This window comes from Grus americana, chromosome 13, assembly GCF_028858705.1.
Source record: "Grus americana isolate bGruAme1 chromosome 13, bGruAme1.mat, whole genome shotgun sequence".
Classification (NCBI taxonomy): domain Eukaryota; kingdom Metazoa; phylum Chordata; class Aves; order Gruiformes; family Gruidae; genus Grus; species Grus americana.
In genome coordinates this window covers 16,712,659-16,738,347 of record NC_072864.1, presented here as the reverse complement: position 1 = coordinate 16,738,347, position 25,689 = coordinate 16,712,659, and the positions used below count along the sequence as shown (strand labels likewise).

The window sequence follows — 25,689 nt, the reverse complement described above, 5'->3', positions numbered from 1 at the left end:
ATTCTGTACCCCAACTAGTCTCTTTGAAGACAGTCTTGCAAAAATACTAGTCTTTTGCTATTGGAGGAGAAAAACCAAACAAACCACCAAACCTGTTTTCAGGATTAGAACCCTTGATTTGTTGCACATATCAATTATATATCTACAATTATTTTATTGTATATATCCATCTTCCTTTTCTTCTTTACCAGGAAAGGCCTCCCTTTCGTACATGCATTTAAGTCCCTCTGCTTGTAACTAATCTGTGTCTCCAGCAAGGTTTAAATTCTGGTATCAGGCTGCCAAAGAAATGGCACACAAGGCTGTAAAGCTATAAAAAGAGGTGTTTAGCAAGGTTTCGTTCTACCTACAGTAGAGATTCTTCATCATATGTTAAAGTCATTGAGTCTCTGTGAGTGTTCCTAGAATTATCTGTACAGAAGAAAACAATTGTAAAGGTCTTATTGTGGTAGAGCACTGAAGCACATGATTTACTCTCAGGCTGCAAGCAGCCCCATTGATTTCAGACACTAGTGACATGCAGAAGGTTAAACATGTGCTTTGCTGGGTTGGGGCCAAACCTGGTATCATTCTTCTCAACAGTTTACAAAAACTTTTTCTGTTATTTAAAAAAAGAAAGAACCAAGCCATTACAAAGATATGTTGTATTTTAAGTCAGGATGTAAAAGAACCAGCTCCGGTTAAAAAATAAGCTAGTTATTTTTGCAAACACAATAGGGATTTTTGGCTCTGTTGCTGCTGTAAGCACAGTAGGCCCCCTGTGCATCATCCCTTGCACAGCCGGACAAATTCTGCGGTTATATTAACTTTCCTTCACAGGTTGCCCATTCAGTGGAATTTACCCTTCAAAGAACAACTATAGAAAAATCTCCAAGCACGTGGAGCTGTACTGTCAAATACAGGATGGAGGTTTTAAAGACATTTACAATTGACTTTGAATTCTGAGCAGGTGCAATTCAGCATCTTCCATAATATTGATGTTAAACTTAGGGTTGAGGAATATAATAGTTTTGAGCTCTTTATTCTCTGCTACATTCTCAGAGGCAAACTGTTCCATGCCAGTGGAATGATGTGTCATATATTTAATGTGTGGAACTCTGAAGTTTTCTACAAAATAAAAATTCTGGGTCTAGGTGGAAAAAAACCCCAAACTTCTAAAAGCATAAAATCTAATCCATAAAAGGGAAAATGAAGTAAGGTAACAAGCTCTCTTTGCATATCTCTTTAATTTCTCTTCCAGTGTGATCTTTCAACTTGAATTACAACTCATGAGCACTAACAGTCTTTATAGTTAATTCACCATCTTTAATTTCTTTCATATTGATTTTGATGAGATTTCAGAATAATCTAAATACAGTGACCATGGCAGGTTTCGCCAGGATTTTGGACCATTTGCTTCCTCAGCTCTGTAATAAGAACAAACTTCTTGGTTAGAGTAATACTTTGGAGGTATTTCAGGCTGTGAAATATGTTTGAGAAGGCTATCTCAAAATAAAGGGATCTGGTTGATGGAGTGCTCCATAGTCACTCCTGAGCTGTCATTCTTACAGTCCAGTGCAAGTGGATTAAAAACATTTGTGAATGAAGTTACTAAGGAATAGCTCTTCTGAAGCAATTGCTTTCAGGAGCTACTAGTAATGTCCATGCTGGGACTCACAGGCTGAGAAGACCTGCTCATTCTGGTGAGAATCATGCATGTCCTAGATAGCAGAGTGCATGTTTCGGTAACATGAAAGTGCTGGGTGAATGCCAGAACACTGCAAATTGTGGAAGAGCCTCTCTTCTACTCGCTTAGATTTTTCTCATTGCATTACAGAACTTCCAATGTCATATCCAGCTACAAAAGGGATGGAGAAAAACATAAGGGGAGCGAAAACATTCAAAGAGCCCTGTTGAATCTTTCATAGTGGAAAAAGGAAAAAAATCCATGCTTTGATGCCTGACGTTCTCCAATCTATGAAATAAAGGAAAGAGTTCTGAAAGTTTTGGCCACATTTACATTCACACACTTAGAGTTTTATTCGTAGCCTCATAAATAAGTTATCTCTAACTGCAACCAAAAAGGGTCTTGTACAGTTTAGTACCCCTTTATGGTTGACGTTGATTTAAAACACTCCATAAGGGGCATAGTACTGCAGGATCAATTAAAAGTAAATGCAGTCATGAAAGTTACATGAAGTACTGTCTGCCAGAGCCTTGCAGACACCGTTCATGCGGCTGTTTGCCACCTTAACAAAAAAGAGCAGCTATCCGTGTAGTTTATTTCATACTAATTGGTGGCCTTATGACAGGAAAGCAAAAGTCCCTGACCAAATCAAGTCTTCTCAGATAAAAATCTTAAGCAGTTTTAAGAGGATTTTACCGTAGTCTGTTAAAACATTCAGTGAAGTCTCTTTCAAAACAGCCGCCAAACAGGTAGGCTGACTGTAGGGTCTCACCAAGGCAGGTTCATAAAACATTATTGTTAATCACTACAGTTGTGCTAAAATCAACACAAACAAAGCAAAAATCCAGACAAACTCACACTAGTGTGTTCAGCTCTTCCTAGTTCCAAGGTTTTCTGTTCATGACCTTAAATATAAAAAGACAGATATGTGTAACATAAAGTGTGTATTGGCTGGCAACCAGCCTTCCCACGTAATCTTCTGTGGGGAAAGGTCATGAAGTTGTCCCTGCACGAAAAGCCAGTGATTCCAGCTTTGGTGAGCTCAGGAGCTGCACTAATTTGACATTCCAGTATAATGCTCAAAAGGCAGCAAGTAGGAAACAGGGACTATAATTTTAGATGTTTTCACCCATTCCAGTCCAGCTGACCAGAAGCAAACATACCATGCTATAGGCCATGGTACATTTTTAACCACAGTGGGTTTTGTAGAACCCCCTAAAAATGTAGCGATAAGAAACCCATTACAAGTTCTCTGAGCAGCAGTAGCATCGTGTCTTCTTCCAGTTGCGGGGAGTTTTGTCCCTAAAGGCTGCCTGCGTGAAAAAAGGACATAACTTCCTATCGCAGAGTTAATGTTGGGAAGGTACTGGAAGGGAACGTTCAGCAGTGGTAGAGTCTGGACCATAGGGCCTCCTACGGCCCCTGTAATCCTAACTTTTGTGTGTATATTAACATTTGAATGAAACGGGAAATCTAAATTAGATAGTGCAAGAGATTGCCATCAGTTCTTGAAAGATGAGCTTTTAGAATGTCTCAGAGATGTCAAATTTATGTATTCCTTATCCTGAACTAGCATTTTTTATTCCAATCTATCAAAGATAAGGATGTATCTGTGCAGAAAGTGGAGACCAGTTTGCATTATTCCTAGGTAGATGCTGCTTTGTCCAGACTTTTAAATCGGTATCTATTTTTTAGATACATGAAAATATTTTTTACTTAACTTCTCGGATAACATTTTATTCCTTAATAAAATCTTTCTTTTAGTCTTTCCAATGGAAAGGGATAACTGGATTTGTGAAGAGTTAGTGCTGATTAACATGAATGTAATTTCTTGCCCATTCACTCGCTCAGCTCTGATCTGCCAATATTTCTATTGACATTTCATCACAGCTGTTTTACTTGTTTCTTGAGAACATGAGAGAATCATCTGTGAAATGCTGGTTTGTTGGCAAGCTGTTTATTTATACTGCAAGACCGAAGTGTTTTGTAGCTGAATTCATTGCAGGGATCTCTAGGTAGTGGGTGGTTACTAAATCCCTGGTAAAAGAATGCTAATAAAGTAGATGGGCCAGGATTTGTCCATTTAATCTTATGTTGAGTTCCAGTAATTTCAGTGATACATGACGTGGCCGGAATCAAAGCGAAAGGTTCAACACAGCTTATTATCTTTATCTGTAAACAGCTGTTTATTGTATTATAGATAACAAACCACTGGATAACTATAGGATAAACACATGTTTAAATCTGTTCCCCAGACTAGATGGTACTGTAAGTTATATGATAATTAGAGGATGCATATACTTAGGTTAATTGCCAGCTAACAATATTAAGTTGTTGCAGTGTGGTACAATATGTGCCAAGAAAATCCTGTATATTTGTGTTCTCTACTGCTAACACAAATACCTGTGCACTAAAACATAACAAAAAAATGGATGTTTGAAATATTTCCATTCTTCTTCTGAGGGACTGTACTTCAATGTATGGTGTCAATAATGAAAAGATAGACTGTGCAAGAGTACCTTCTCTCTGTACTGTCATCATATTCTTTTTAGGTTGTTGATATTTATGGATAATATGTTCCTATGGAAAACATATTCAGGTCACTTTTATTTTCTTGCTCTTCTTTGGCTTGTCAAAGCCGTTACATCTGTGTCGCTCTATCAATTTACCATCGCTTTTTCCCATGAAAGGTAGACTGAGGACTTTTGTCCAGCCAGGCGCTGGACACACAGGCCTGGCTGTAAATAACAAGTTGAAGTATGCTGTTTTCAGTCACCAAGTGATGGAGTTTTTCCTCTTATGTCATTTATAATTATGTACATGTGCACTGTTACAGGCACATTTATTCAATCAATACTTGCTCAGAATCTTAGTATTATCAATACAGGACTTTTGGAAATTTATTTTGATGGCAGCTCTGATAACATAGTGCAATAATCGACCACAGTACATTCTTTGGAACTTTGCACAGATTTTATTTAAAAGCATAACAACATAAACAGCTCTGCATGTGGTACCTTGACAGCTTTTATGAGGACAGAAAGAGAACTTTTTTATTTCATCTTTGTAAACAAAAACTCATTTCCTAACTGCTTTGCTTTTGGACTCGTTCACTTATAGTTTGGGGAGGGGGGCAAAATTCTCAAATTATCTTGGATAATTCAAACCTTCTGAGGAAAGTAAACCCAAAAATTTTCTAGTAGTCCGTACCAATCTGGTTTGGGGAAAATGCTTCATTGACCTCACATCTGAGACTTGGAAGACACCCCAGCTGGGCACTCTGGTAGAGTAAGAGCAACTGCGTATCAGCCTGACATCCTCTAGCAGCTCCAGTCATGGTCAGTCATCAGCGCTCTAAGGAAAGCAAAACAAAAACCAGAAGCCAAATTATACATCAAAAGGGAAACAGTTTCTTCTCCTGCACTGCAGGCAACCAGCAGACCACCTCTGAATGAGATTCATATACTATTGCAGAAAGAAACAGTCAACAAACAGTCCTTTCAGTCTACACCACCTCATATCTACAACAACAATCTGTATAGCCAAGAACTCATATTACAAATTTACTTTTTAAATTCCAGGATTACCCTGATTTCAGGCATAGAATCCTTCCAGAAATCATACTAAACTTGTAAATGATTTTTATATTTTTTAACCAGGTGATATATATGCAGAAATAATTGCTTCTCTCTGAGATTTTGTACATTGAGTGATGCATTATATAGCCAAAGCAAAAGTTGAGCTGAAGACTTTAAAGATATTTTTTTTTTTTTTTTTTTTTACTAGGAAGAAGGGAAAGGCTGATGGCTTAAGATCTTACAATAGCATTTTGATTGTGAGGAAGAGCAGTCCCAAAAGAAAAGATCTCATATCAGCAAGCTCAAGCCACAGTAAGAGTGTTGAAATGCTCTAGACATCGTCTTAGGGATTTTTTTCCCCCCATCTTGATCAAATAACACAGCATCGTCTTGGAAATGTGCATCTCTGAACACAAAACAAAAAAACCCCCAAAACCAACTTTACTTAGTATTGATATATTTGAAGCTTGTGGTGTCCTAATGCCACCTTGCCAAGTGAGAGCACACAAAAAAATGGAAATATTTTCTATTCAGATATATTTCTGCTGAGATAGTATGAAAATGTGGTATCATTCCGAAAAGACTGAATTTAACAGAAAAATTGAGTTTCTGGGTAAATTAGGGGTTACAAAGAGTAACTACAAATATGGGATGATATTATTAAGGAGCAGTTATGAAGTGATGCTCTGGATTTCTTAAATTAGTGGTATGCTTACTGATGTTTAGAGAGACCCAGCATGAGTTTTGTGATCAGTTAAAGGACTGGTGCAGCATAGATCAAATAACATATTTTCCAACTTTGTGAACCAGATACTTAAATTGTCTCTGATTTCAATATTGTTCTGAAAGACTAATGGTGAGGAAATAATAGTACTTTTGTAGTAGTAGTGGCATTAGGAATAGTAGAAGTATTTAGAAGTAGTAATAGTATTTTTGTTCATGTCTATGTAGAAAAAATGGGTGGTAAAAAAAGGAGGGATCTGTGTTGCTGGAGAAGGTTTCGTATGATGTGCTGAGCGGTGCTCTATGAATGATGATTCCGATGGTGGTTGCGATTCAAAGGTAATTCATAGCACAGTACAGATTTAGACTCAGTTATAGTGTGAATATAGCTCTGTGTCTGAATAGTGTGAATTTAGCTGTGAATTAATGTGTACCTTTACTTGAGTATAGTTTTACTTTTCAGTCTACTTTTGTTTGTTTGCTTTCAACTTTGCATGATTAATTAAAAAGTCTGGTTAATACAAGAGAAACAGCATGTCCAACTGTTTCTCACAGATGTCAATTGAAATGAGCTATCAAATTAATGCCATATGACAATGACAGTTTTGTAAATCGTCCTTTGACCTGATTTGCCTCTGAAAGAGTTTATGCCAAAAATATTTATTCTAATACAGGCACATACCGACCATTTTTATCCCACCCACAAGCAATTTATCCTTGAGTCTTAATGTAGAAAAATATTTTGAATTAATTGAAAGTTTTTCTTGATAAAGGAGTTTAGTTTTGACTGCTAAACCAGCCAGTTCCAGAATCAAATTTTTACTGTTAGTATAATATATTATCATATTCCTTCTACTACTACTATCAGCAATGTTAATGATAGCTACAGATTACCTTCTGTATTATTAGGAATAGGGAATATTTGTAATTGTTTTCAACAAGTAGAAGCTTGAGGTCATGGATCAACTAGCGTACTGCAATGAAAGTGCATTAACTCATGGGCCAAAATTCTCATTTAATAGCAAAAAGGCTCTAAATTTTTTATTTCAGTGACATTTCGATGTTTCTCGCAGAGTACTTTATTCCTGGTAAAGAAAAACATTTTTTAATTAAGCAGAAGGAATGTAATCATAAAATTGTTACATTTCTTTTATAGAAGCTAAAAAAATACACAGTATAATTAAAAATAACATATGATCATTAATGAAAAAGTCATTGTCTGTCTCTAATGCCAGACTTGCTTGACAAGAAAGAGGAAGGAATCTGGCATATTAAAAGAAGCTGTTTATTGAATAATATTAAATTATACTAGAAGTTTCATTTTTATACATTATCTTATTTAATACCATCCTATGAAAGAAAAGAAAAAATATTTTTATACCTTTTTTATGAGTCTTTATGGTGAAGAAAGTAAGCAGGAATGGTTTGGCAGATATTTTAGATTGTTTGCTTTAAAGTTGGGGTTTGTGCTTGTTTTTAACTGAGAACTATCATGAATAAGAAACAGTTGTCTCTCTGGGTTTTTTCCTGGAGGATCCCTTTGTCTCAAGAGGACTAGAAAGGAATCTTTCACAAAGATTTTCTCTCAGTTGTGGTATTGCTGATGTCAAGCGTGCAAAAATCGTGAGTCAGCACTCCAAAAGTCACGAGACTGCATTAAAAAAAGTGATCTTTTAAAGTATACATGTGGCATTCTTTTTTGAGCCTTTATGGTAAATACATGGTATATTTTTATACTTTTTCTGCCAATGGAAATCTTATTTTTCAAAAGAACACAAGAAAAAAGAAGAAACAGATGAGCTTTCTGAAAAATTTGCATGACTCCCAGAAATGGGTTTTTGAAGAAAGTTTGAAGGGTTACAAACATTGCAATGTAATTGCAGGTGTTGGCAACATGGCAATTATTTGTGAGAACTTTGATCTAAATGGAGGTCAATAAAAACAAATGAAAAAAGTGATTGAAAGAAAAGAAAAGCAAAGAAGCCTTCCTTCGCTTTTCAGAAGCTTGGGCTGCTGTAATATCATTTGTTCTGCAGTCCTCCCAAGAAATCCTCAAGCCCAAATTCAGGAGAATAGGCCTCGTGTCTTTAAGGTTAAATAAAAAGACATATACACATCTGATTACCAGATACGAGATACAGTCAGATAATGACAAATAACACTTTGATTTTGGCAAAAAAAAGAATAGGCAAACTAGTGCAGATGCTGCTGTTGCAAAGATATAAGACCTTTACCACAGTTTAAAAGACAAAGACTATTTGAATCTAACAACATGGTTTCTGGCCAGAAAAAGCTACAATTATTTTTAAAAATGTCACCTCATTCACATTCAATGATCACAGAAAATGGAAACATTTTAAGGAGTAATTGTAAACATCTGCTAAGAAAAAAACGAAAACATGACTAAGACAGAAATGAGCTGCCAACATAAAGTATTGTGTGAACAGATCCACCGGAAAAACACCATTTCTGTGGATGGGTTCTATTTGGAATGTGAAAAAAATTGACGATTATAAAAAAGATTAGAATCCACCTAAAGGACGTTTTACTTTGAGTCAGTCTGTCCACCTTCTCAAGTATCAAGGAATGTGGCTACACTTGCATTTCTGCAGCAGCTTTGTCCCTGCAGCTTCTCCTGCCCTGTTCCAACAGAAGCGTTTGCACAGGCACGGTGAACTGGACTCAAATGAATTAACTTTTTTTTTTTCTTTCTTTCTTTTTCAGATGGGTTATTTTTCAACTGGATCAGTTAAGAAAAAGCCAATGGCAGTGCAGATGGTGATGACAGCTCATACAGGAATGCTGCTAGATTTCTAACCATTGCCTTGAAACACTGATTTCAAACTTCAGTGCTGTAATGACACCATAAATGAAGGTAAATCAGATCCTTCTGTTTCTTAGAAAGCGTTCTCCCGATCTGAGGGCAAGAAACGAGCGGAAGGCATCTGTAGATCTACACCTCAGCACAGCGTTTAAAGTTGTTGAGCAGCTTGCAGGACACAGGGCTGCTTTGGAAGATCTATTGACTCCAGCACAGAGAAACAGAATGACTGAGTTAACGCAGAAGAGAAAGTAAAGGTGTGAATTGCCCCGTTTTCCAGGTATAACTGTGCCAGTTAAAGATGTTTCCACGAGCAGCTCATACCACTGATTGTAGAGATACGCCACATGTCTTCTGGCACAAGTGATCATGTGCACATTTTCTAAAATACTGGAGGCAAGTCTGGGTTTGCTCAAGTCATCTTTTCTTAATGCCAAACATTACATCTATAAGCAGCTGTTCTGATTGAAAATGTTTTATCACTATCCATTGGTAGAAGCTTGAAACTCCCCCAGTTCTGCTGCCTGACCAGTTCGTTTGATTTATTCCTAATCTGTCCCTTTCTGTAACTGGGGAAAATCGGCCAGATTACATGTGGCTGTGGGCAGACAAGCTGTGCTGGGTTAAAAGGTTAGTGAGCGCAGGTGTCTTGCATTGCCTTCCCATGCTGCAGCTTCCCCTGCCCAGAGAGTCTGCTGACTGTCCAGTCTCTGGTCCAACAGCTGATACTAAATCATTATTTTTTTTTCCCCTCTTTTTTTTTTTAAACTGGATTAACCTGCTGTTTGAATTCACTACATTGCCATAGGAACGCCTGCCCTTCTGCAGCACAGGGGGCAACACTGGGGAAACAAATACCTGCTGGCAAGGTAGATGTGATTCTTTGCTCCAGTGGCAATGCCAGTTTGAGTACAAGGCAAACCATTAATTTAATTAAAACTGCAACTTCCCATTTCCTTGAAGTTCTTTTTTCACATTCTCAATTCTGGTCAACTCTGAAGATTGTGGGCCTGGTGTTTTTAACTGATTATAGTTCATACTCAGGTTATATGCTGGTTATATCGCTAAGTTATAGGACCTTGAAACCTGAAGAAAGACTGTGATGGCGGAGGGTGGGTGGTATTTAATGTTATGTTTATCACATGCTCTTAAATCGTGAAATATGTATATAGGTGGTGTTTGGGGAGGTATATTCTTGCTGCTGGATGCCTAGCAATTAGGTTTGTGGAGACCTGAGGACTCTGAGTTGGTTGCCTCCAGTTGGGTGTCAACTGAGTCTGTGCTCTGGAAATATAGCAGGAAGCCAAATTTCCTTAAACTTCTGAGCAATCAAAACAAAACACTTATGAAAAGCATCTTTCTAAGGGATTTCCTTGGAATATGGCACAGGAGTCTCTTTGAAGATTTTCACATCTATGAAATATTGAATGTGTACTTTCAAACTGCATTTTTCTGGTACTTTGGTAATGGAGAATTGGCTGCTGGTTTTAGCCTGTGGCCAGGAAGACAGTAACAGCAGTTATATAATAAATCAGCAAAGAACCAGCTTTTGACATTCTCACAATGAACTGCAAGCAAGCTAGTATTTCCTGAGAAAATTATTCCATTCCTTTTATCTAGGTTGAAGAATCCAAACCAAAACCTATTTCCCAGCTCTGGAATCCCCACTATTGATAGAAGATGATTCTGCATAAAGAATACAGGTAAAAATAACATTTTTGCTTACCTTTAAGGAAATAAGAACTTTCAGAGGTGTTATAAGACTAGTAAACCTTATTAAACTGGGATTATCATCCTGAATACTTGTAGATAATAGGAAAATAAATGGGGTTCAAACCTACCATTTTAATTAAGTAGTAGCCTGCCAGGTTCATGGTGTGCTGCTTTCCTTAAAGCCATAGGTCACAAGTCATGGGTTCCATGATACATTAAGACCGGCTTTTTAGGCTTCTCTTACTGGATCAAAATGGTGCAATGAAATGATTCAAAGTATTGAAGTGGACTAAAGCCATCCTGTGCGTTCAAAATGTGTTTAAAAAATTTTTACTTGCAGGCTTTATGCATGACTAGAAACGGTCATGTTTAAGTATTACTCATCGTTTTTATCACAGAATTAAAACTGTAGAGCTGGCAAAAAATACATATATGGTATGCTTTGGCTGTTTTCATAGAATTGCCATTGTAAGCCTATGACTAAGAAATACTGATCATACATACTGAGGAAGTATTGATCATAACAGATCTGTTATTAACAGTCATGGAACTACAGCTGTCTAAAGATGTAAGTCTTTGTTTTTCTGCTGGGTCAATTATACCAGTCTAAAACTTGGTCCACTGCTCTGTCTCCTCTTCATATATTTGATTATCCTATGTAAAATACCAGAAACTAGAAAAAGAAAGCATAAATATGAAGATTAATATTCTCCCATGGTCTGTGTATTTTGAGTACAACATGTCTCAAACCATGATTACAGGCTTTTTCCCAATTTAAAAATACTTGCATTGTAGGAGCTAGTTTAAAGAAAAATGACTAGTTAAATAAAAGTTGAATCTCTCAGTGCTATTTTGTGTTTCTCCATTGTTTCTCCACTTTGAACTCTGCTCTTATCAGATGGAAACCCAAAGAATGTTGGGTTTAATTGCTGATTGTAAATGTGACAACCTGTACTTTCAGCTGTGGTATTTGTTAGTTTTAGGGAACAGAGATATGGAGATGTTAGAGGACAACATAAGATACCTGTATTCCTGCATGGACTTCAGGGGGAGTCCCAGAAACTGCCTGAGGGTGCAACCTTTTTATTTTCTAATCATTAAATTTATCTGAGTTTTATGAGCCAACTACTTTTTTTTTTTGGTCAAACCAAAGTTAATTTGGAATATCTTTGTGTGCATCAGCGGTGCTCAGATATACTCTAGCCCAATTACTGCGGAATTGTGCCTGCTGGACAGAGTTGTTACTAGGGCATTGCCACCTTTTAGACGTGGTTTAGGAATTCAGCTCGGTAAAAGACACAGTGCAGATATTATACTAACTTCACATGCAGACGCTTTGCTTAAAATACGCAAAATTAATGAGATGGAAAATTTTTTCTTCAGGGCCATGATGCACTTTTTTCCAGTAGGAGCTAAACAAAACTGGAATGTGATTGATGAGTCAGAAGGATATAGTGTGGCCAGGAGGTCGAGGGAGATTATCCTCCCTGTTTACTCTGCCCTGGTGAGGCCACATCTGGAATATTCTGGGCACCCCGGTTCAAGACAGACAGGCAACTACTGGGGAGAGTCCAGCGGAGTGCTACAAAGATGATTAGGGAACTGGAGCATCTCTCGTATGAGGAAAGGCTGAGAGAGCTGGGGCTGTTTAGCCTGGAGAAGACTGAGAGGGGATTTTATCAATGCTTATAAGTATCTAAAGGGTGGATGTCAAAAAGATGAGGCCAAACTCTTCTCAGTGGTGCCCAGTGACCAGGGGCAATGGGCACAAACTGGAACACAGGAAATTCCATCTGAACACGAGGAAAAACTTAACTTTGAGGGTGACAGAGCACTGGGACAAGCTGCCCAGAGAGGCTGTGGAGTCTCCTTCTCTGGAGAGATTCAAAACCCGCCTGGACGTGATCCTGTGCGACCTGCTCTGGGTGATCCTGCTGTAGTGGGGGGGTTGGACTGGATGATCTCCAAAGGTCCCTTCCAACCCCTACCATTCTGTGATTCTGTGATATCAGTTACTGGCTCAAAAAGCTTGGAAACAGGAAAAGTGACAGCAGAATAAGACCTTTTTATTTTCAGTACTGCAACATACTTCATATCTGAAGATACAGACTTTGTTTTCCTTTTACTGTCTTGGGTCATCTGCTGTGGACTGCAAAACCGATTAGTAAGTAAGTAACATTAGTATGGCTTTCAGCTGCCCCATGACTAGCATAGTGCCTTCTTTATGCTAACTGGATCTTCTTCCAGTTTCAATGGGCAGGTTTAGTTCAGGTGGGGAGAAGGGACTGAGCAGAGTGTTCTAGCCTGTGCTCTTTACAGCAGTGCTGAAGTCCTGCATTTGGACACGAACATCATCACAACAGCAAATGTGAAAGTCTTTCCGTCAGTCAGTGCAAGCCCTGCTGCATGCAGGGCTCCCAAGATTTCTAATGCTCCTGTAATTCATATTCAGCCTTTGCCTAACCACGACATTGATATTAATGGCATGAACACATCACTCTGGTTTTGCTTTAGAAAAACTGGATAAAGGAAAATGACATTTCATACACAAAGCTGACATCCAAAGACTGTGTAAAGACCCAAGAAGCCTCTCTATGTTCACTTGGGAACAAAATTAGGACTAGAGTTTGACTCTTCATCCTGATGATGCAGAGCTGTTTGTTTGGGGGTGGCTTTGGTTTGTTTTGGTTGGGTGGTTGTGTTTTGTTGGTTTGTTTTTTTTTTTTAACAGTTAACTTTAAGGGGAAATAATTATAAAAGGTCTACATGTTTACTTTTAAACACAGCATTTTTTCCACTCTGCCCCAAGTCTGACATTTTAATGACCTGCTTAGCCTTGGTTTTTACTGGCAGCATATATTGAAGGAGTATTTTATGTAGAGTTTTAACATTTGAACAGCACAGCTTCGTGTTCTGTCACTCTTTTATGTTGTGGAAAATGTCTTTTAAGTTTTTATTTCTTTTAATTGCTGACTAATTTGAGGGCATTTTTGCAAATGTCTTTAGAAACTTTCAGATTTATCATTGGTAAGGGTTATTAATTTAAGAAGAGCAAGCAGAGTGAAGGCTGCATATATTTTCACTCAAATTACTATCCTAAATGACTCCATGGGGGGTTTCTTATAGGGGTCACTGAAAGGCAGAAAGGAATGTTTTTACTTCTTTGCTTTGTCACAAAAATTAGGTTACAAGGGCTATAAATGCAGGTAATACTTTTTATTACTAGATTTTCCTCTGTAATGAATATAACATTTCTTCTTTTCATATAACGATACCCACTGAATGTCTTAGTACTTAGCGTGTTTACTCTTACCTTTAACAAGGGTCTAAAGTAATTCCCCTTTAAAAGGCTTGCAAGCAATCTGAAAGCAAGAAAGAAACCCTGTATGGCAGGATGGCTGCTTGAAGTGGAAGATTGAAGGGGGACACTCATCAATAACACCAGTCCTTGAGTAGGTGAGGTAGCGAGAAGTAAAAATTAAAACTGGAGAAGTCACAAGTCTGAATCAGAAAGACCAGAAAATTTTGCAATGCAAAATACAAAGTTGTCACATATTTTCCTGCTATAAACCACATTGCTCTGTGCCAGTCTGCCAGAATCCACATTTACGCGATTCTCCAGTTCCAAAAAAAGACTTAGTCTCGCTATTGCTTTGAGATTTGGGCCACATTGTTGAACTGGGATAAGCAGCTCCACCTCAGCGAGGCTGTGCTCTTTAACAGCTGATCCAGCGAGCATGCTACAGTTGTTCAGTATGACTGGGCTCACAGGGCTCTCTCTTCAGGGGATTACACCTCCTCCCCAGCTTTGCTCTTCAAGAGGCCATTAATATTCTCTGAAAGGCGGCCACTCATCTGTAGCTCTGTAAGGCCGATCTACTTTGATCTTCGCCTCAGAAATAGAATGATGAGGGATAAGAGTTCAAAGTATAAGAAGAAACTCAATATGCAAAGAATGTACCACATCTTAATAAGTAGGGAGAATTCCCTCCATTTGTTGCTGTTGTAAGGAAAAAATAGTTTAATATCTTTATGGGATTAGGACTCCACGGTACTTTGCTAATGAGTGGCCAGAGCTATTAAGATTTTCCTTATGTCTCCAGATAGGCTGGCAAACAAACATCAATAAACAATGGCAAGTCTAAGACTGGCTATTAAGATTTTGATCTGGCAAGTATTTTATTAATGTCTTACATGTTGAGTTATTTTGATTGTAGACCCAATAGAGCAAATATATAACACAGAATTTCAATCTTTTCCTTACAAGCAACTTGAGGATTAAGGAAATTGCCAGTAATGAATGTCGGCTTTTTAACAAAGTTTATCACAAATGACCCAGGATTGTGAAGTGTTTGCTATTCAAGCAGCTGTAGATGGACAGGAGATTCAGAAAATTCCCAGTGAGGACAAAAATTCCTTGTTTTTTAATGGTTTGCTCAGAACTGAGGAGATATCATTCACATGAACACTTAGCCTGCATAGCGATGATAAATACCAGCAAATTTAGCTTTCATAAGTGTATTTGAGAAAGATTAACGCACACCATTCAGTTCAAGTTTTAGTTTTTAGGTTAGCTGCCTTTCATATTAATCAGCTTTGGTTTTTTCAGGGCTGCCTTTTCTGTGTAAGAGCAGTGGGTGAATGCCATGTTTAATAACCCCTTACACCGACTAATTCCTTTTTCCAGCAATTGTGTGGTTTCCAAAAAAATTAAATTTGTATAATTGGAAGAAGAAATGTAGAAATGAATGTTGTTTGTCCTTAAAGTCCTAGAGAAGCTTATGTTTCAAGGAGTCACGTAGCCCTTTCAGAACCATTTACTGTTCCTCAAATTCCTTTCTATTTATTTTTCCAAGTCCTATAACTATAGTAGGATTTAAGGTCAGCACAAGATACTTTTTCACTTGATCAGCTCAGATGCTAATTGTCACAATGAAGTATAGCATACTAAGGAGAGTGAGATATTTCACATGCAAATTCTGATTTTCTGAGTGTGATGGCAGGAATTACTAGCAAGGATTTTCATCAGGTCAATGTCAAAACCTTGTTTCCTTATTCACTTTTCACAACTGATAAACAGCTATGCCATCTCTCTCTAGAGTCAATCCAACTACCTAGAAACAGGTTACTAAGTTCTCTGCTTTACAAGCAGACAGCGATTTAATTTTCCTTTTGGAAAATGTTTGAGAAGTATCAGTGACTTGTACAATAGAGACCAACCATGAAACACTTGTCAGTCAAGCGAGCGTCACCCCATAAATGCCCCTAACAGCTCTTTCCTCTTTTCTGATTCAAAAGGAGAGTAGCTTTAATTAATTTATTAGTCAGCATCTGTTTAACAGGCATATGTGTGATGGGTTTCTGAACACACCTGGTCTATTTTTTAATGTAACCTCCAAAAAGATTTTGATCTTATTTTTAGCTTTAACCTTATAAAAAAGTAACAGCACAAAGAATTCTTACAGTGACTAAATTCATTTTTTTTTTTTTTTTAATTTAAATCCCAGTTTCAAAGGAATTTAGCTATGACCTGGATTTTAATTTTCTTGGGGATTTTACTAATGCTTGAGGGGGAAAATCTGGTACATTTTCAGCATATTAAATACCTGTTTGTGTCAAAGTAGTCATTAGATTTCTAATTCATTTGATTACAGTACAGTGATATAGCAAAGGGTATGTCTGGATAGTTATCTTTAGCTATGCTATCATTAGAATATGATTTCTTTATTTTCATTATTGGGGCATGCTGCAGTAAATGCACCTAAATATTGCTCGATTTTGAAACCTCTTAATTATCCTGTCATTGGTGCAACATTATTCAATTTTGCATTAAAATTGTTTTCCTGGAGACCTAAGCTAGATTCAAATAAACTGTTCATTTTTGGCAACCAGGAAGAAATGGAGTCCTTGTAAAAATCAGACTTTGGAGTGAGGAAGTTGGCGATTTTTTTCATTAGTTTCATAGGGCTCATTGTTCCTATTCTGGAAACTTTATAGCTGCAATCACCTACGGCTAGAATCTGATTTTTACTGAGGTGCTATAATAATTATACTAAGTACTTTCTGTTTGTCACTGACAAACAGCAATCCTTGAATGTTACTTAAGGAAAATAGAAACTTTTATATTGTGGGTTAGTTTCCAAAACTTCATGGTCTGAGGTCTCAGGAATAATAATAAGTGCAAGTTTTTCATTAAATAAAACCAAACCGAACAAAAAACCTACCCTACGTTTTGCATGTAACCAGGAAATCTCTCAAACCCTTGGACATATTCACAGAGATGTTCAGGGCAGTGAGGAGGAATGTATGATAAAGAACAAGAACTTGCAGAAACTCGGAGTTCCTTAAATAAAATATTTTGCTAAGAAACTTAAATATGACTTACTGAGAACTGAAGGTCGACAAGTTTAACTAAATACTGTAATAGCAAAACAAACAAACAAAAACCTTTCAGTTCACTTGTGGATTAGCAGTTAATACTCTGAAATCCACAAGCTACGGCTATCTGTGCTGTTATAATCCAAAGGAAGAACTCTACATTTTGTGTTTTTCAAAGGAAGATCTTAATCACCTCTTTGTAAGCCACCAAACCCCTTATTAAAAGTCTGGGCCCAATCCTTCCTTGAAAGAGTGGCCCCAGCAAACTATGGTCTTTGATCCTAAATTGGGAACAACTCCTCCTGAAGGTAATGGCATGTGATTAAGGACTGCAGAATTTGGGCCACTGACATTAGTGGGGCTGGCTGCTGCCGTGAGTAAAGAACAATTCCGTAAGATTAAGGACCATTGTTATGTTTGGTATCTGTATTCTTATTAACTCTTCTTCATTATTTATTCAGCTAAAATAAGATGAGCAATATTACCTTGTTGTCAATATCAACATTAATCAGTGGAAACTAGAGTGAAAATTACTCCAGTGATTTTTTTATTACAGCTCATGTTTATAGCATAAATACTGTGTAATGTAAAAACTATTAATGATACAGTTGCTAGTCTTGCTCTTTGATACCATTTTTTTTTTAAATAAGTTACTGACAGTCTGAATCATTAAACAACTTTTTGTTAACATTAACTTGGACCCACACACGTACAAATTTTTTTTCCTGTCATACTAGATGTGTCCTAGTAAGTGCATTCAGCGAGGGGACCGAGAGAGCTGGGACCTGCTGCCCGCTCGGGCCTGGCACAGGGTGCCGTGTCCTCCAGTTGGGAGGGAAGGAAATAGGGGAACATTCTCCCCCAATTCTTACATACAAATGAGGGTGGTATGGTATAACATTAACAGCTGGGCTGTTCAGTTAACTTCTGCAACCAAACCAGAGTAACAGTCTCTTTGCTAAATGGATAAGGATTTTCTCCATCCTTAGGGACTGGGGAGATCCCTCAGCTGACCTGACCGTTCTCTCTGTAAGAATGTCGGCAGAAGTACTACCCTGCAAGCAGAGGGATGGTAATTTTTCTGAGGTGGGAAGGATGTCTGAACTGCATTGGTTCGCTTCTCTGTAACTTCAGTTTACCTGCAAAGCCAGGCATTGTGACAGCTGTGATACTGAGAAACATCGTTTGGGGATTTGGAAGAAAAAAAAAAAAAAAAGATACAGACATTTAACTTGCTCTACCTGAACTTTGTAAAAGTCTTGCAGTGGTACATCGCTGATTTCAGATTTTCGTGTTTGTCGCAAATAGGAAATGTTGAAAGAACCTGGAGCTTAACAGCTTAGCTCTTTCCTTTGAGAGGAAATAGAATTAGAACCTGCATGTGCTTGGCTTATACTTCATAATACATTTTATTATTAGAATTATAAATTAGGCCCCTGGGCACCAAAATCCAGCATAACTAAAAACATAACTAACCAAGGTAAATTGATGCCTGCCCTAATGTATTTTACCATCACAGAATACCAGAGACTGCCTCTCGCTCTGAGCCCTCCATTCTTAAGTGGGTCTGTTGGCACCAGTATTACACTCCTGTAACTAGTCTAGGACTTGAGTCTGAGCCACACTCTTGGTTTCCATCCATTCATCGCAACTGGAGTGTCTTGTAGGTTTTTGGCCGACTTTCACCTTCTACAGGTGGTGGCAGGCCAGCTGCAAGTGTATTAATTCTCATTAGCTGTACGATAAGCCCTGAGCTTTTCCATGCTAGTGATGGACGAGAGAAGAGATTATCTTTGTGTGTGCGTGTGTGTCGTTGCACATCTTTCCATGCTGGCATTTAGCGGTGTCATGATTCAGTGGTGCAGGAGTCAGTCTTTTGCTTAGCATTTTCCATAGGATCAGCAGCCAGAAAAGCTGTGAGAGTGATACAGTCCCATTTCCTTGATATTATGCAGTTATCCAAATCTGTAAAAACGGGGGTAGTAACACTACCCCACCAACTTGATGACTATAATCGTTAATGTTTCTGAGGAGAGACAGTTATTTGAATCAAATTGGTTGCCTTCTTTGTAACTTCAGTTTATCTTGTGAAAATACTGTCAGAATAATATATGCTTCCTTTATAACTAAGAAGTTCTACTCTTGAGCGATAGGACTTACATTTCATTTGTCAGGTTAATGAATTATTAGTCTTCCAGGTTTTTTTAGTACATTTCAGTCTCTCTTTATGCAGCAGACAGCTGTGACAAGGCTGAGGGGGAAAAATAGCCTAAGCCCTGGTGCTAAATAGGGACCGGGACTCTTAGATCTCACTGGGTGCTCCTTATATAACTAAGGTGGAAGTACTTAGGCTAATGCCAACAACTGTAGCCAGAAGTGAGGCTGGGAGAGTGCCCTAGTGCTTGGGCTCGACAGTTTGAGGCAGTGATTAGACCTGGGAACTCACGGATAGGGTGGTCCAGGGCTGGGAACCATATCCTGTGCTACCTGAAATGTTTTGACTACATAGCAAAGAACCTTATAGACTTGCGTTCTCAGAAAGTCAGCTAACGGGGCTTTAAAACCACAGTACGGGACCTATCTCCCTGCAGGTCAGGATTGCTGCTGCAGACCAAACCATGCGGCTATCTGGAACTCTAAAGAAACTGAAGTTCAGAGGGGACAGGATTTGGCTTTCCAGATTGGGCTGCTATTCCAATTGTGTGCAGCAAGCTGCATACAACTGGAGAATAAAACAATCGGAAAATGCAACTGTGAGGTTTTCTGCCTACCAGTGACAGCATGATGTGCTTTGTATTGTCCCCTCAGGATTTTATCAAGCAAGTAATTTTTGTGGGTGTGTGTGTGAATTTACTTGGGTACATATGAGGAAAATTTAGATTTCACATTCAGGAAGTTGGTTTTGTTCCATAAACATTAACTATGCATGTTGAAGCTGTCCTAGGGCAATCCTGATGTGCACGCAGTAGTGTTTTCATCTTTTCTATAAATATTTGTAGTTGATCATGCATTACAATAGAGCATTCTTCTCTTTTGACTTTGCCCTTTTTTTTAGCTTGTTCATCTGATTTGCACAGAAGGGGGAAGAAGTTTTTATGGAAAAGATAAACTGCAGACTCAACTCTGTGTGTGGATATGTGTGTGTATGTTAGTAAAGTCTGCTGAAAAGCTGTTTATGGATTTTAGTGAGAAGGCGTTATCTCCATTTTTATGGAGCTAATGAAATCTTTGGGGGTTTGTTTATCTACATACAAAGTTCTGTGGAAAAAAATATAAGTGGGAATGACAAAGAAACACCAGAAGTAAAAAGTTAGCTTAAGTTCTATTATTGCATTTTAAATGTCATATTCATCTTCTTTCATTTCCTCTGTGAACACTTCCTCCAATTTTTGTATGCTACTATATTTCAAAACTTTTTGACCAACAAATGGAAGTCTTCTGATGTCATTCATGCTTTAAATACTTTGCTGCTCTTGGTATCCAAAACCGCCAGCAGTCTTAGAAATGTGTTTCTGAGTGCCTTAGACTTTTGGAATAGCAAAAAAAAAATTTTGTGAATCACAGAAAAAGACCATCCAGTCTCAGTGAAACAAAAATTTGTTTGTAGGATTGAAGATTAATATTTTCAAATTCCTTCTGGTATATGACTTTATACCATAATATTATTTCTGATTTTGTTCAAGTATTGCCAGCAGTCAGAGCACCCTAAACTAGGCAGTTCCAAATCTGGGCAGGCATTTTGGCATAATGTTGTCACTAGGTCCCAAGTAGTATCCTCCTATTTTTTTGACTAGTAAACCAGCAAAAGTTCATCAGTGGAGGAAAAAAGAAAAATTTTTAAAAAAATTTTTAATTAAGAGCAGGTCTACTTAAAATGATATGACATTTGCATGGGTTCTTTGTGTGATCCTAACTTCATGACAGGCTTTGCAAAATAACTGAAATGTGACATACAAAATGCAGTTAAAATTTCCCCGGGTTCCAGCCTCTGTAAGTTCATGGCAATTTTGTATCTGGATTTAGATCTCCAATCATTTAAATTGAGCTAAGCTCTAGAAAGCTAAGCTCTCTGTATTTTTTAAATAAATGCTATTGCATTATGTGAAAAGTCTGTGCATTTCAAACTATTATTTTAGAAATAAGCATAGGAAAGCTTTAGTTATGTATGGAGAAGGTACTGCTGTAGTTTCCTTTTTTTAAAGGAGTAATTGAACATTACTGGTCTAGTATCACTGTCTTTTCATCTGTCTTTCATCACTATGCCTTTCAATACCATTCATCTATGGACTAATGCAACGCCCGCTGAAGTCAATAGAAGTCATTCAGTTGACATCAATGAACAATGAATCAGGCCCTTTAAAAAGAAGAAGAAACTTGAGTTTACAAGGGTTAAACAGAGCACTGAGGAAAAACACTCTGAGGCAGGAATTGTGGCTTCTCCTGTGTCCGTACAGCACCTGGCACTTTGCTGCCACTTTGCTGCCACGCAGAATAGCGACAAAATAAACTGATCATCAGTCTCCGCTGGTAGCTCTGATAAGGGAAGGCAGTTTTGCCAGTCAACATCTGAATTGTTTTTCTATACAAAGCCTTAGTAAGTATCAATAATTGTAATACATGTAAAAATCTGTTCAGATAGGTGTCATTGATGCACATGTTGAAAATCTTTTATTTTATTTGCTTCTGCCCAGTCTTTTCAAAGAACTCATACTTTGCTATCAGTCTTTCTTTGTTCTGATTAAGTTGTAATCACTCAAAAGCAGATTCAGAAGCTCCCCCTCCTTCCTTCACAGAGTCTGTGTTTGTTTTGTACCCAAATGTGACATTGCACACTGGTGCAATCGAAAAAGGCTGCAATGATCAATTGAGGGCCCAGTCAAAGCCTAACAGATAGGCAGCCATTCGTCGCTGTTTGATATAAAAGGTGTTTTATTTCTCATCACTTTTTTGTCACTGAAAGAATGCTTCCTACGTGCAGATTAATTAAAGTGTAAACATTAAATATTGATTGATGCATTATCAGCATGGAGCAGTTGCCTCCGCTCAGATTGATTCCTGCAGTGATTTATTGTCATATTTGTGGAGTCATTTCACTCGATAACAAAGAGAAATAGCCTGCTGCCTCTACCTTTCAGGCTCGCTTTCTGGCTCTTGCACTGCACCTCCTCATCCTCAGTGTCTCCCATTCTTCGCCTGCTGGAACTAACACGGCCTCACCATATTTTCAGGAGAAAAGTTTAGGGCTTTTTATTTTGGCATCTGCGTAGCAAGTTTATAGTTCAGTGGGAAGCTCTCAGACCTGTGCTCTCAAATGGAACATCTCTGGTTAATGCTTTCACCCCCTGTCCCACACAGCTGCTTTCCCTGACCCTGCTGAGGAACAAGTCTGCGAGCGCAGGTTCAAATCATTTGAATTAACTCACTGAGAGAAAGGTGAACTTTCAACAGAGTAACACTGTTTAGGTCAGTTTTATGGCTAAATTATCTAGTTAGTTACTTCGAGTAGGAGCACCACCACACAATAGCATATCAATGTAAAGAATTTCAGGTTTGTACTCTCGTTTTTGGGCGAATGTATAAAAGAAGCCTTCATTCAAGTCTTGGAGTATCTAAAGTAAAGCAAAGTTTTGTGGGATATAATTGAGCATCTGGATTAGAAAATCCTTTCAAAAATTGTATTCAATTTCTGTAGCTTTTGGAAGTGGATTCAAACAAGATAGTAATCCAAACCCCTTCACTCTTCTCCCTGAAAGCCTTTAACATTCTTACTCTGTGTTCATCTGCGTCAGGGATGGCTATTACACAGCACCACACGTCGTCAGATCCGCCACGCGCAGCCATCTGTGCCAAAAGGATCTGTAGCCCCGGTGTCATGGATTTGTTCAAGACGGCTATATTCCCTCCTTCTCTGTGTTTTCACTGGGAGGATGGTCATTCAGCATGTTTACAGCCAGAAACTGCCTCTGCTGGCTGGATGTACCCTCAGTGACCCAATCCACTACAAAAGGAAATTATTTGTGAAATTGCTTTGTTCTGCAGTAACAAAACTTAATCTCTTACGGCTTTCACTTAACATTCCGAGAATTAGATTACTCAAAGTCTGCTGAAATCAAATGTATGACAGACCACAAAAATATGTAATGAGCAACTGATGATCTTGATTCAGTCAACCAATGAAACGTTAACCTTTGGTCACAGCAGCAACAAATGCTAAGCCTGTGACTTTACTGCAGCAGATAGTTTCACTCCTAGACCTGCAGGAAATCACTGGAATGGTTTCCTACGGAAGCAGGAGCCATGTCAAAGTGGCTCACCAAGAACTGTGCACTATGATTTCTCTAAAAGACTGTTGCAAAAATGGTATGGCGCTTCATTAAAACAGGTATTCACTTGTACTGCTGCAATTCCTGACCATCCCTGTCGCCCCCAAGCACTTGCCCAACAGCACTTTATTTAGGACGTTTTCATATTTTACAGCTGTACCCAAACCTGGGAGAAAATGCTGCTATTCTAGGTCCTTTCTCCCCATGCATTTTCTACCAGATGCTCTTCCTGTCCTCCTCCTGCTCTGTCATTATCCATTCCAAGCCAAAATTCCTCCTTTTTACATCAGCTTGTTGATATCTGGGCAGTCATACCTGAATTTGGCAGTCGTAAAATTAAAAAGCAAACAAACCAACCCTAAGGTATTACAATAGTGCGCTCATCTGGATTCCTTCAAAATAGTGCTCTTGCAAGATCACTTTTCCCCTTCTCTTTGTGTGCTGTTGCCCTTCCTACCCACTGAACAACACCATTGTCACTTTTTGTTAGATTGTCAGCCTTATTGAAATTGTCAGCTTCACCAGTCAAGGACCTTGCTTTCCTGTTTGTCTTTAAGCTGCTGTGCAGACCAGCATAGCTGTTTAACCACCACTGCTACGACTGCGGTGCTGTAAGCCCGCATGTTTGCAAAGCTGCTGTAAACAAAATCTGTTGTCACTGTAACTTTTGTAGAGTACATTTACATTTTTGTAAAGCCTTTTATTCAAAGATTCTAATGCATTTTGTGTAGAAATACAGAAATGTTCTTAAATATGTCTAGTTATTTTTAGATGAAAACATATCTATCAAGATAAAGTTTCTGTTAACACATTTCATATGACAGATAAAGACTTTCTAAAATAATATGTAGTCTGAATTGCATTATCATTGTTTAGATAGGGCCACACAAGAACAAATTGAGAGATCTCAGTTGCAAAGGATCTGTTACGCAGATCAAACACGGACCCGAGAAGCATGCACAGAACTTTGAAAGCATCTCTGAAAACAATTGGAAAGCTTGAGCTTTAATGGGCCCAGGCTTTCCTCCTTGTATCCAGTGGAAGACATATAGAGATGCTTATACGCAACTCGGACCTAGTTGTAACTCGCTGTGTAACCGCGATCGGTTCCCAGAAGGAAACCGTGCCGGGAGAGACGTCAGCTTTTGAAGAAGCTGGGGCTGTGACTGTTGTAGTTTGTCCTGATGTAAGTTAGCCAGAAGGGCTGGTACCTGCAGGTAGTTTTTCAACTCTTTGTCTTGATCTTTGCTTTAGGTCTTATTCAGAAAGGTATCTAGCTGAGCTTGGCATTAGTGTAGTAAACTACTAAAACTAGAGTTACACTAGTTGGGTTTCTACACAGAAGTGGCACTGCAAGTCAGTGCACAGCAAGTCTGCGTGCTTCGTTTATTTCTGTCGTAGCCCCCACAAATGCTCCTAACCGACTGTGGTGGGCAACTCAGGAGAATGAACGGATACTAGGGATATGTGGGGAAACCATGGAACGGAGGATAGAAAACAGATCTTTTTGATAGGTTGTAAAATATTGTAAAAACAGTGTATGATTTAATAGTGTGTCTCACATATTGTCCTCCAGGGCCAGAGTCTGAAAGGAATGAGATATTTGTGAACTGAACTCTTCCCTCAGTATGCCTCATTACACCTCACTGTTATACAGCTGTTGTATAAAAGCCATGCTGTAGTTAAGAATGAGAATTTTAAATTATTTAATTTGTTTTGGTGTCTCAAATAAGATGAAAACTTGCTTTTTCCCTTATATGCTTTCACAGGATCATAGGATAGTTGAGGTTGGAAAGATACATGTCTTAGAGTACTTCTCTTGAATGCTGATTAGGGTTTCCTTTCACCATGAACAATTAAATCTGACATGAAGGGATACAAAAAGATGTTTGTTAAGGATTTAGAAAGCTCAGTACTGACCTAGATGCTGGAATTTTAGATATGTTCGTGTACATAGGGATTGTAAACCTATACTAGGGACTCAAACTCACAAGAAGTTCCCCCCTCTAAAAGAAAAAAAAAGTAGTGATGATGAACACCATCTATGGAAGGCTGCAGCCTTTCCCATTTTGCTGAAGAGACCGTCTGATCTGCAGTAGGACATGGATATTAATTCAAACCGGTCTGCTAATTTTCCATATAAAGTTACAGTTATACAACCTTTTTAACTGAGTAGACTCTGTACATAAATTTAGATTAGCATATCGATGCAAATTACCCTAGTGTTTTCTTGTATCTCTGTGAGACCTGCCAGATGAATCCTGTAGCCCTAAATTGTGATATTTCCCCTCCAAAAACTAATTTACCATTTTTGCGGCAACAGTTACAGGTGGGATGAGAATGGTGTGTTATTTCCTGAAATTGTATGTAATTTTTTTTTTAAGAACTTGAAACATAGTTTGAAGTTAAATGCATATCATCTTTGTAACCGCTCAGATCCTGTTATTTTACATTTTCTGAAATACCTTTGAAGTTAAATGCAAATTA

At 38.2% G+C, this 25,689-nt stretch overlaps 2 long non-coding RNA genes across 7 annotated transcripts in view; one reads left to right on the top strand and one right to left on the bottom strand.

Annotated features, from left to right (window-relative positions):
* LOC129212206 (uncharacterized) overlaps positions 1-25,689 on the top strand; it is a 123,614-nt gene that overhangs the window by 85,329 nt on the left and 12,596 nt on the right. For all 5 annotated transcript variants that reach the window (XR_008579110.1, XR_008579109.1, XR_008579112.1 and 2 more), the window contains 2 exons: positions 8,692-8,842; positions 10,409-10,491. This is a non-coding gene — a long non-coding RNA (uncharacterized LOC129212206). The remainder of the gene's footprint in view (positions 1-8,691; positions 8,843-10,408; positions 10,492-25,689) is intronic.
* Positions 2,533-25,689, bottom strand: part of LOC129212208 (uncharacterized) — a 60,414-nt gene continuing 37,257 nt past the window's right edge. Inside the window, exons 4-5 of one of the 2 annotated variants that reach the window (XR_008579116.1) lie at positions 4,877-5,020; positions 2,533-2,571 (exon numbers count right to left, since the gene is read on the bottom strand). This is a non-coding gene — a long non-coding RNA (uncharacterized LOC129212208). Of the gene's footprint in view, positions 2,572-4,767; positions 5,021-25,689 lie in introns of those variants that run through there. The other variant, XR_008579114.1, reaches the window with a different exon arrangement.